This window comes from Ictalurus furcatus, chromosome 8, assembly GCF_023375685.1.
Source record: "Ictalurus furcatus strain D&B chromosome 8, Billie_1.0, whole genome shotgun sequence".
Taxonomy (NCBI): domain Eukaryota; kingdom Metazoa; phylum Chordata; class Actinopteri; order Siluriformes; family Ictaluridae; genus Ictalurus; species Ictalurus furcatus.
The window spans coordinates 21,776,509-21,784,012 of record NC_071262.1 but is presented as its reverse complement, the minus strand read 5'-3'; positions in this window follow the sequence as shown (position 1 = coordinate 21,784,012).

Genomic DNA, 7,504 nt, shown 5'->3' with positions numbered 1-7,504 from the left:
AACAACTAGCAGTGCTACATTATGTTGTGTTTTTGCATTAAAGAGTCTGACTGCTGTAGGGATGAAGGACCTGCGGTAGTGCTCCTTCTTACACTGAGGGTGCAGCAGTCTGCTGCTGAAGGAGCTGCTCAGGGACCCCAGTGTCTCATACAGGGTGTGAGAGGAATTGCCCATGATTGATGCCAGCTTAGCTAACATCCTCCTCTCCCCCACTACCTCTGTGCTGTCCAGTGGGCAGACCAGGACAGAGCTAGCCCTCTTAACCAGTTTAAGTCGTTTTCTGTCACTCTCTGTGCTCCCGACTCCTCAGGAGACTACTGCATAGAAGATGGCAGTGTCCAAAAGATTTTAGCAGAGTCCTGCACACACCAAAAGACCTCAGTCTCCTCAGTAGGTGGAGACGATTTTGGCCCTTTTTATACAAGACATCTGTGTTTGGGGCAGTGGTGGCTCAGTGGTTAAAGGCTCTGGGTTACTGATCAGAAGGTCAGGAGTTTAAGCCTCAGCACTGCCAAGCTACCACTGTTGGACCTTTGGGCAAGGCCCTTAAGACTCAGTTGTATAAATGAGATAAATGTAAGTCAGTCTGGATAAGGGTGTCTGCCAAATGCCGTAAATGTTTATGGATAAGATCTTTTTTTTCAAAGATATAATATAAGATAAAAAGGTAAGATAATACTTTATTAACCCTAGACAGAGAAATTCCAGAAAGACCAAGCATGATCACAAATTTATCATCTAACACTACAATAAACAAACAAAACAATGCCATTTCAAGTGCTACCATTTATTTAAAACAAATTCAGCATTGTGGCTATTTTTTTTTTTTTTTTAAGTTTTCATGATGCAAACTTCTGTCATGACAAATCAAGCAAATAACTCCAGTATTTATTTATTTAAGGTAATGTTAATTTATACACATACACCACTGTTCATTAATAATTCATATTTGTTCATAATACATAGTTCTTTGAAACAAACTTAATACTGAAATGTTAAACATGTATTAGTATATGCAGTAAATTCGATTATTCACAAAGCTCAACCAATGCTGTAGAATAATTTATCACTGTTATTATATGTAAATTATATACTCAACATTAACTAATGTTAACAGTTTTAATTTTACTATAAAGTGTTACCAGTACATTTTATTGTTGCAATTGTAATGGTTTTTAAAAAAAAAACATTACTTAACATGTATAGGATTATGTATTCTATATGAATAATTTCCCATTATAAAATTTATATTTTATGGGGGGGGCAATGGTGGCTTGGCGGTTAAGGCTCTGGGTTACTAATCGGAAGGTCAGCTTGGCGATTAAGGCTCTGGGTTACTGCTCAGAGGGACGGGAGTTCAAGCCCCATCACTGCCAAGCTCTGGGTTACTGATCGGAAGGTCAGGGGTTCAAGCCCCATCACTGCCAAGTTCTGGGTTACTGATCGGAAGGTCAGGGGTTCAAGCACTAAGCTGCTGCTGGCTCAAATTTAGCCTATTACCCAAAAACACTTAAAATTCAACATAGAAGCAAATACTCGCATCTATCTCCGAACCCAGTTGGAGATAGAAAAAAAGATACCAGCCGTGAGTGAGAAGAAGCAAGGGTCCAGATTTATTGGTTCAGTTCCACCACACGAGATCCACACCAATGAGAATTCTCAGAAGTGATCTGACACCCGGAGCTCAAGCTCCAGTATTTATACTGTATTTACACAGTAGATAACCAATATATTTCAAATAGACTATTATATCAATACCAATTGGGTTAAAAAAGAGCTCATCTACATTACCATTATGTTTTGAAAAAGGCCTTTCCAATTTACGATTAGGTTCTGAAAAAGGGCTTTCCAAGTTACCATTATGTTTTGGAAAAGGGCTTTCCAAGTTACCATTAGATTCAAAAGTGGAGAGACAAAACAATTTAGAGTGACCTTGGTCTCACTATTATCTCGCGGGGGGGCAGCTTGACTCAGCTACCTTTATAAATGGCTCCTCATGGTTTTCTCTTAAAATTAAGGCCTTCCTTGCGAGACAAGAATCTTCACCATCTGAATTATGAGTAAGTTACATTTTTCTGTATTTCTAGTTTATAATTTATTTTCATATTTGCTCTATATCTCTATTTTATATATAGTTATACTGCTTGCAAAATGGTTTACTGTACTTCCTACTTGATAATATCATTATATTACCCTTCTACTATCCTACATATCCTACTACTCTTTATTTTTATATTTTATTATTATAAGATATTACCCTTACAATATCTTAATACTCCTTTTTATTATTCTTATAAAGTTATAATGTTGTGTGTGTGTGTGTGAGAGAGAGAGACAGAGAGAGTGTGTGTGTGTGTTATGTCTACATGCCCGCCCTTGACTGTACGAGAGTGTGTGTGTGTGTTTGCACTCCTCAGCTCTTATACTTCTTTTTGACTTTTTGACTAATAAACCATAGTGTGTTACTCTTAAAGTCTGAATCCAATTCGTCAATATCCACCTAATACCGCTTCTGTGTGTCTAGGTGTCCGTCGTCATTTTTCCTTCTCTCCTTTACTGGAGGGGCTGGATTTGAATCTGACCATTCTTCCCTCTTCTCACCTGTCAGTCCGCCCTACTCTCAGTGGTCTCCTTATTTCACCTTTGCTGACGATCCCATGTCCCCAGGACACACCCCATTTTCTTCCCCCTACCGCTCTCCTCAAGATTACGCACCCACCAGTCCTGTGAATTATCAATAAAATTACACATTACTCATACTAGGTCTCACTCATGTTTATTTTATGTCATTTTTATCCACAACATTGGTCCTTGAGCAAGACCCTTAACCCTTTCTGCTCCAGGGGTGCTGTATCATGGCTGACCCTGTGCTCTGACCCCAGCTTCCTGACATGCTGGGTTATGTAAAGAAAAGAATTTCACTGTGCTGTGTATATGTGATCAATAAAGACTCACTATCATTATCATTATATTATATATGAACACTTATTGATAGCAAGATGGAGTCTGTGACCAAAACACTGGTCCATCCATTCATTTCCACCGCCCATATTATGTTGGCTGCATTGTCTGTGGTGATGCACACCTGGCCTTCTTTGCTCAGACTCCAGCCAGCTAGCGCATCTTTCAATACAGAAGTGATGTTTTCTCACGTATGGTCAGTGGGAATGTATGAATCCCATTAGAGCTTTTTAGAGCCCATTAGAGCCCTCTTGTCCCTCTTGTTTGGCCTTGCGCATTTTACTATCGCTTGCGAATTAGCGGCAATTCAATTTACAGACTCTCTCTACCACCAATGCGGAGCAACAATTTTGATGATCATTCTGCACTTCAGCTTCTCATCAGATTTTCTGTCCAATCAAATGCTCTCTACAATCTGAAGTGCCCGGCTGTGAAGTAAGCTATTTTGAAAGGGGGAGGATAATTTCCGGTTATAAAATTTATATTATATGGGGGCAGTGGTGGCTTGGCGGTTAAGGCTCTGGGTTACTGATCTCAGGTTACTGATCAGACGGTCCAGCACTGCCAAGCTCTGGGTTACTGATCGGAAGGTTGGGGGTTCAAGCACCAAGCTGCCACTGTTGGGTCCTTGAGCAAGACCTCTGGGAGGAGCCACCTGATATGTCCCGCCCTGACTTCCTGTTGAAGTGGAAATTCCGTCAACACATTGAATAATGCAACGCATTTCAAGGCACTTCAGGGCAGACTTTAATAATACTTCAGCAAAGCCATTTCGGAAAACTTACTCACAAAATACTTACACCGTACGACCAAAAGGATGTGGACACCTGACCATCAAACTCATATGTAGGCCTTCTCCAAACAGTTGCCATAAATTTGGAAGCACACAATTGCATACGATGTCAGTTCATCTTCACTGGAACTAAGAGGACCAAACCTATTTTTATTTTAATAAAAATAACAGACATTACAAAAGAGTTTGAAAATAAGTGCATGTTTATGCTGACTGCAGGTAGACTAATATTACCATTGAATCTTACTTACATCAATGGAAATAGGCAGCATGCAAAAAGAAATATGAAGCAAATTATTCATCATTGTGCAACACGAATACCACATGCCACAAGAACTTACTCTTACAATGCTCAACTTAGTAAAAAAGGAGTGAATGGTTTTTTCTTGCTTTGAGTTCATCAGGACCTCTGAGCGCTCAGTGAGGGTGTGATCATGGGTGTGACCCGAGTGATTAATTGTCTTGGCAACGTCGGGGCACTTATAGACATGTACACAAGAAATCAAATATACACAAATCAGTGATGGTTATTCTAGCTCTTTTTATTGAGCCAGTTCATCTGGCTCAGCTCAGCAATAAGAACCGGCTCTTTCGGCTCCAAAACAGCTCTTCATTCAGTACCACCTCTGACTTTTATAATTCAGCCAAATGTAATAATATTTAGACCTATGATTAGTATGTGTGTACATAAATCACTTAAATTATTCAGCGTAGTTATACTAAATCTTTAATTCTGTATAATTTGGGTTATGTTTAGCATAAAAACCTTAAATAATGTAAAAACATAAAACATTATTACCCATATTGAGTGTTTTATTTATATTGAACTATCCAAAATTCAAACCATTCCAAACAAATCACACTTATGGATGTACAGGTCTAATGTGGCTGTGAAGGATGTCAGTAGACTCTGCTCCATATGATATTTTTACTGTACAAATTCTACATTCTGCCTTTATGTTGTCTATGATATTAAAATACATGTATTAAATGTAAGCTATTAAAATGAAGAATGTTATTACACGCGATTTGTCACGCACATGTACGTCAACACAACCTTCAGTTAGTGCACAAAGTGCTCGTGGCCATGAAGTGTGGTGAAAAGATCCTCCTATTATTCTGTCTTGTATAAATTCAAAATAAATAAAAATGGGAGACGGCTCATAGTTGTGTCAAATGGCGCATCACTAACACAAACTGGCCATGTACTCTATAATCTGGGCTAAGACCTCCTTGTAGGCCTATAGAAAAATATTAAACTGCTCTTCTTTAGTTGATCTAAGTTTTTGATCCTGTTTATCACTGTGCTTATGAGAATAAAAAAGAGAAACCCTTTATCACTTAATTTATGGGATGTAGATGCAAATGGACTCTCTTCTCCACACTCTGAGCTTCTGACTCATTCATTTCTCAACAAAGGCTTAGATGTCGTTTTGGGGGATGAATTTTTTGTTGTTGTTGTTGTTATTATTATTATTATTATTATTATTATTATTATTATTATTATTATTTCAGTATTTAAAAATGAACGAGTTTTGCTGACAGATTTCTGACCCGGAGCACAAGAAAGGCCAAAAGATGGGGTTGAAAACAGAAAAATCAATCTCCACAATGAAAAATCTTTATACACATTTCACGTGCATTAAATTAAATTACATTTGGGATCTCTCAGCATTTATTAAACAAGAAAAATAAGCCAAAGCAAGGCCCCTAACCCTCATATGCTCAGTTGTATAAATTAGAGAAATGTAAGTTGCTCTGGATAAGGGAGTCTGCCTAATGTCATAAATTTAAATGGTCAAGTGTGAGATTTCACAATTCCTCATGACAATTAATCATTTTCCAAGTCTAACTGTCGAGTTTCTAGGTAACTGGAGACAGAACGGGGATTGTTCTCACAACGTTGTCGTCTGTAAGCGAAACTTTTGCATCTTTAGTAAATCACTGTGTAATGGACCCCCAGTCTTCCTTTCTGGATTACCTCGACAACAACCAGAAGAATAACCAAACTATAGCATTACTCTCAGAAAAAAAGGGGGAAAATACACCCTTCTAACCTTCCATGAACATTTCTCACTTTTATCAAAAATGCATTCAAACTTTAATAAGACACACACACACACACACACACACACACACACTTACTCATCCACCCTGTCTCCAGAACTAACTTCCAGAGCTCATCAATCACATCTGTCTCCTTATTTATGGAGCACATTCACATACACATTATTCCAGTTCTCATTCAATCGCATGCAATAACAGAGTGATATCTTCCTAATGTAAGACTCCCTGAGCGCTGCCAGTCACCCAAGTGGAATCTCGCCTGGCATGGACATCCTCAACTCCCCCCACCACCCACTCAGTCTCTACATACTCTGTGTGTGGGTATGATACAGATACATTGTTACCATTTCCCCTTTGTGTATCAAGTCAATTCATCAAAACATCTTAGGGGTTGACACTCTTGCTGAGAATAATAAACATTTATTCAAATGTTAAAAATCTGTTTGTTCGTTATTCAAAGCAAATACAATATATATTATATTATCTATCTATCTACCTATATATATATATATATATATATATATATATATATATATATATATATATATATATATATATATATACATTTTTTATTTTTAACAACAATGAACAACCATAAGAATTTGTACATCAACAATATTGTTCTTAATGGGCGGGGCGACACACGTAGCCCCGCCCCATTTTGCAGGACGCTGCCAGGTCTTCTCGCGTACTTGATGATCTGTCTGAATACTAGATGCTGGAAGGTATTCATAGTAACAGATGCATACAATAGTCACAGCTTCATTATTAGTACAGACGCAGCACAGACGCAGGTAATTATATATATATCTCTGTCTCTCTCTCCAATAACTATTTATTAAATTTATTCAAACAAATGTCATCTTATCACACTACTTTGTCTCTGTTGATGATATAGAGCGGGTAGATTTCTACATCTAACGACCTGTATATTAAAGAACTAATTATTATATATAATACTTTATATATTTATGTATATATATATTTTTTATCCTTTCAGCCTAATTTTGCGCTGCAGACATCAGTAGCAGCTTTAACTTGTCAAAAAAAACCACTTGTGGGATATAAACGGGATAATCTACGGCTAGGAACATGATTTATTTCACTCCGCGGAGGCATATGCATTACGCAATACGCATTACGCTTACGCGGGTGGTTCATTCCGTCCACATCGTGCATTATGCACATACAGGCTGCGTCCTGTGTACATACTAACACAGTATGTACTGCATTACCGTTGAAACAATAGGTAATAATCATTATGTGTGTAGGAAAAAAGCGCATACAGTCCTGGACATAATACATCCACCATGTTACATTTACACATGTGAACAGTTGAGGGACTTTCTCAAGGGTCCAACAGTGTCAGCTTGGAAGTGGTGAGGTTTGAACTCATGACCTTCTGAGCAGTAGACCAACATCTTAACCATGAGCTGCCCTGCAGTGTCCCAGCAAAAGCACAAAAATCTTAAACAAGTTAATAATTTATTCAGGTATTGTTAAAAAAAGTTCTGTTTAACCAAGGTTTTATACTTAAAAAAAAGCCAACGCTTTTTTTTTTTTTTTTTTTTAAAAAGCTAAAGTCTTCGAAATGAATATGGTAGATAGGGATGGTGATCACTTCTCTCATATTTATTTAGGATTTAGATTTAACATTTGCACTAAGATTTATTTAAGATTTAC